The sequence below is a fragment of the Psammomys obesus genome, unplaced genomic scaffold, assembly GCF_907164565.1.
Source record: "Psammomys obesus unplaced genomic scaffold, mPsaObe1.curated_primary_1811, whole genome shotgun sequence".
Lineage (NCBI taxonomy): Eukaryota > Metazoa > Chordata > Mammalia > Rodentia > Muridae > Psammomys > Psammomys obesus.
The window spans coordinates 7,611,065-7,616,621 of record NW_026586662.1 but is presented as its reverse complement, the minus strand read 5'-3'; the positions used below and the strand labels follow the sequence as shown (position 1 = coordinate 7,616,621).

Genomic DNA, 5,557 nt, shown 5'->3' with positions numbered 1-5,557 from the left:
TAAAGCAGTCAAAGCGCAACTTTTTTCACAGCCTTTTGTTCTAATCCCACATAACCCTTACCTCTATCACTTTTCTTAAAGGTGCTTATGTGATAACATAACCTTAAGTTACTCTCTACTAACCTTCATGCTGATTCACTGTCTTTCCTTCATCTCTCCATCCCTCTGTCTTTCTGTCCTCTGTCTCTGTCTGTCTGTCTCCCCTTCCCTCCTATTCCTTCACCATGTTTATTTGCTTCAGTTAGTTAAGACCCCAGAACCCTTAGCGCAAGGATCCTCCATCCCTACAGCCTTGTTCATTGCAGGCCCTTTCCAAAGCTATGAAGAACTGAATATTCCTTCATGGAAGAGGCTCCCAGTGTCCTTTGCACAGCCTGTGAGGACAGTATTCAGCATCTGCACTTGGTGGAATCATCCTTGGGAGATGCCACCCAGTTTTGGCCATTGCAGGCAGCAGGGTACACCGTCTCTATAACGTCAACCATTTCTTGCTTGTCTTGCATGGCCCAGTTGATCTTGTTGTCAGTACCCAAATCAATCATGATATGTTTGTTTATGAAGAATAACATGACAGTTACATGGATCGTGCAACGCACATATCTTGTTGAAGTCAGAAACTTCTGTAATATCCACAAGATAAATAACTGCAAAATTTTTAACCTTTCCACCGAGGCTGTATAGAACCTCATCCATCTTCTCGTAAGTGGGGTCCCAGTCATGTCTGAAATGAATGACGACCACACGGTCCTCCTCTGGAAAGATGGTCTGGTCCCTTCCAACTCTCCTACCCTGTTCCTTCTCTCCATCCACTTCTGATGTCTATTCTATTTCCCCTTCTGAGTTAGATTCAAGCATCCTCCCCTGGGCCCTCCATGTTACTTAGCTTCTTTGGGTCTGTGAATTGTAGTGTGCTTATCCTATACTATATGGCTAATATCTGCTTATAAGTGAGTACATACATACTATGTGTCTTTCAATCTATTTTCCTGAAGGTTTGGCTTCTGGTTGGATATTCTCTTGTTTATGTGCTCATTAGGACTGGACACATTGTTATTCTCCTCTCAACCATTGCCTTTTACTACATGAGGATAGTAAACTCCTTTACATATACTAGTTAGCGTGTAATAAATATTCAATGAATAAAACGAACTACTCAAAGGAACAGGTCTAATGACATTTACAGGGTTACAAATGAAGAAGAGCACCACTACTGAAGAACTGACAGGAAGAAAATGCAAATTTCATGTCCAGCAGAATGATTAGAGGTGACAAATAAGCTTGATAAATCAACAAACTGTTGCACACAATTAGCATTTTGTAAATGCAATTTTAATCATTCTAGTAGACACCAAATGATTTAAAAAATGGAATTAACATGAAAATGTATATACAGAGAGAGGCAAGCTTAAAAAGCTAGCAAGCTGGAGAGGACAGGAGGTCCACAAGGAGAGCAACAGAACCAAAAAATTTGAACACAGGGGTCTTTCTTGAGACTCATACTCCAGCCAAGTACCATGCATGGAGATAACCTAGAACCCCTGCACAGATGTAACCCATGGCAGTTCAGTGTCCAAGTGGGTTCCATAGTAATGGGAAGAGGGACTGCTTCTGACATGAACTGATTGGCCTGCTCTTTGATCACCATCCCCTGAGGGGGGAGCAGCCTTACCAGGCCACAGAGGAAGACAATGCAGACACTCCTGATGAGACCTAACAGACTAGGATCAGAAGGAAGAAAAAGAAACCTTCCCCTACCAGTGGACTTGGGGAAGGGCATGTGTGGAGAAGAGGGAGGAAGGGAAGGGTTGGGAGAGGAGGAGGGAGGGAACTAGAGGGGGGATACAAAGTAAATAAAGTGTAATTTAAAATAAAATAAAATAAAAATTAAAAAAACACAAATGTATATGGATAGTTGGGAATATTTGTTTTTCATCTTTGTTTCTCATCCATAATATATAAGACATTTGATCACGTGAAAGTATTGGGGAATATATTTTTCTTACATGTACTCATTGTAATCGTTCATTTAAAGAAAAATATAATGTAGCTACATTGTGATTTTTGTAACACTTGAAATCTCTTGCTGGGATATATAAGCCATAACAGAAAAAAAGTAAAGTTGATTGGAACTTTGCTCCATTAAAAGAAAAAAAAAAGCTAGCAAGGAGATTAGAAAGGAATAAAATTAAGTTTTATTCCTTAATCAAAGCTGAGTTGATTAAAATTAGTATTCACAAATCAAAATTCTTTGGCAGACATTAAAAAAATTAAAAAATTTAAAGTCCTCTATAAAAGGGCTTTATGATCAATTGTGTGATTTGGGTTGTTCCATAGATAAAACAAGACAGTAAGTAGTCATGGGAGGCCTAAGTATTTTTGGGAGCTGAGACCAGAGAGACTTCTCCCTTTGGTTGACATACAATTATCTTCATCAATAGTATTTGAACAGCTATTGTGTAACATTTTCCCCTGAGATTGAAATTTCCATGCTGTAAGAAAGCTCCTGCAGCAGGAAGGTAAACAGCTCAAAATAATTTCATGAACTCTCTGAAATTGCCCGATCCACTGGGCCCCTCCCTACCAGAGTAGGCAAAGTAAGTAAACTGCCAAGTGGACTCTGAGACAAGTGAGCTGCCTGGAAGAGTTTTAGATTTGTTGAAGCACCACAAAAGGTCGCTTTTCACCCTGTTAAGCTGCCTTCAAGGCTTTGCAGTGTGCTCCAGGTTCCCAGGTTTGTGAACTGTCACAGCTGCTGGGGTGCGCTTTGGTAACACAGCTGTCTTTGAGTCAACACTGCTTCTGAAAGTAACCCCTCATTCATACTCCTTTAAGTAACCCCAACAAAACCCATTGGTCCACCAAGTAGGACTTTGGTGTCATCCATACTGGTCTGTTGTGGGTTTCTTATCCGGACTGAGGAGATGTGTGTGCTTGTATCTCCTAGAAAAAGTTTGTCACACAACAACAGCTAATAAAATGTGGACTTCCATGGAGCTTTTCTTTATAATCTTCTTCATTGTATCTTTAAGTCATGATTCCCAGGATCAAGAGAGTAAATCATTGATGTGAAATCAAACATCATGTAGCTAGTACTTCATTGGTCTAGCTGAGCTGTCTAACAGGAATGGTGAACGGAGAGTTCAGATGACCCTAGGTGTCATTTCCATAAATAATGATGTACCATGTATGGCCCAGAAGAAAATCTGAATTTATATATTTTTTGCCAAGTGTCTGGAGATATTTATGATATTATATAAGAACAACCAATGTACAATAGCTTTTGGCTGATTTGGGAATATGATAAATATTCTCTAGCAAAAACAGAGCATCTAATGAAGACAGATACTCGAACAAAGGGCTGCTTTTATAAATGAAGATGCCAGAGTTCCTTTTAAAAAGCAATCCTGAATTGGTTCTATTCACTGGAATGAATCGGTAGCAGTCTAGATTTTGGCCCCACAAGACATGTTTATATGTCCAATAATCTTACATCCCAGATAAAGAGAGCCTGAAGCTAAGTTACAGGTCAGATATGTCTCGGCAGATTCAGATTTAACTAGCATTGAGGACCTTGGGTCTGATTGGGCCCACAGATACTATACTCTGGCTGAGGTGTCTGTTCCTGTAGTCCTTCTATTGCAGCTTCAGCTGCTCCTGGCACTGCACAATCAGAACTGTTTCTCCTCTTCAAAGACTTGAAATCAACTTAGGCTGCATACTGCCTTCTCTGGATGTTAATGTATAAGATTGTTTTGCTCATTCGTCCAGCATATCATTCTTCTCAGAATATACCACTTCAATTGCTGTGACAAAAACCAAACAAACTAAAACAAAAGATGGCTAAGGAAAGCTATAAAATAAAACATTTAATTTGGGGCCCATTATTTCGGAGGGTTAGAGTCCATGACCATCCTGGTGGAGATCGTGACAGCAGGCAGGCAGGCATGGTGCTGGACCAGTAGCTGAGAGCTCACTAACTGGAAACGGTGGGCTTTTTGAAACCTCAAAGCCCACTATAGTGAAATACCTTCTCCGACAAGGCCACACTTCTTTATCCTTTCCAAACAATTGTACCAACTGGGAACCAAGCAGACACGAGCCTATGGAGACTGTTGTATTCAGGGACACATGATGGATATGTTAGTTTTGAGATTTTCATTCGATAGCTAAGTTTGACTGCTGTTTAAGGGTGGTCAAGTCTCGTGTTGTTCTGGGACGAGGATCTTAGTTATTGCCTTGAGACTTAGAGCATTTCCTAGGAAGGAATAGCTGCTTGGATGATAGGGTATCTCCAAGCTCCATTGCTCATACTTGGCCTCAGTAATGGGATGCTGCTTGGATTTTGCTTACTTTTCCTTTCAGTTAAGCCTTTCTCTTCCTGTCCACCCCATTTCTGACAAAATACTGTTCTAAAATTAGTCAGAATCAGTAACTCTTCTGTGTTGAGTAAACACATGCCTGCTGCAGGATATTTGAACTCAGACATTTCAAACTGTAAAGTCCTATTTCTAATTGTGGTAAGGGTCAGTCTTTGATCCTAGAGCTTTCTATTTACTGTAAACAAGTACTTGTGGTCTGGCTCAGCCCTAGTACACACCTAGAGCTTTCTGTAAACAAGATTAAATAAAATTAACCCTAGGTCAAGAGGCAGAGCAAGCAACCAGATTGACTGGAAGTGAACATGAGAAAAAAACCATGGAGAGCAAGAGGACGTCTAGAGGACAGATAGAGAGAAGTAGAAAGGAGGGACATTGCATTTACAGCAGCAAGGAGAAGGAGGAAGAGCTTGTACCTTCTGGAACATGAGCTGAATAGGAAGGGCTTTTTGGGGGGTGGGGCTCTGGGATGTGAGCTGAGTAGAAGCAGCTTTTTCTTTCTGGCTGAGTAGGAAGGTCAGCTGGGTGCTTTCTCTGCCATTCTAAGCTAGCAGGTTTTCACCCTAGCATCTAGCTCCTGAGTCTTTATTGGTAAAAATCAAATGATTGGGATTTTCTTTCTTTGTAATGACACATGCCTTTATTCTTTCCTTCCTTCCTTTCTTTTTCTTTTTCTTTTTTCTTTTGTTTCTTTTTGAAAATACTTTCAAAATCATTATGAGAAGGACAAAATCAATACTCTGTATCTCTTAAGACTCCAATTCCAGTTTATTGTATTACATAGGCCTTCCTTGAGTTACCTGCAGAATGATTCTCTGTGATCAATTACCAACTAGGACTTTAAAGTTTCATTAGAAAGTCTTTCTGGACTGAGGTTGTCCTCACAAGTGTTTTTTTTTTTTTTTTCTTTTCTTCATATTTAATGGATAATGGAAGAACACCCACTTGCTAATTGTTTTATTATTTACTAGTAATGGGAGAAGCACTGGCTCTTTAAGGCAAGTAGTTCTGGACAAACACTGCCTAGTTTTGCTCTCTCCTGGGCCACAGTGCCATATACAGCAGCTTCTGACCTACTGGTACTCAGTAGAGTGTGAGAATACGCTGATACGGATACCATTCAGAAGTAGAGAATTAGCAGAAACAGTTGTAACTTGAGCATTGACTATGTGGTAGAGGTT

At 40.2% G+C, this 5,557-nt stretch overlaps 1 pseudogene; it reads right to left on the bottom strand.

Annotated features, from left to right (window-relative positions):
- Positions 1–389: 389 nt before the first annotated feature.
- Positions 390–693, bottom strand: LOC129672867 (thioredoxin-like protein 4A; annotated as a pseudogene).
- Between the last annotated feature and the right edge of the window lie 4,864 nt (positions 694–5,557).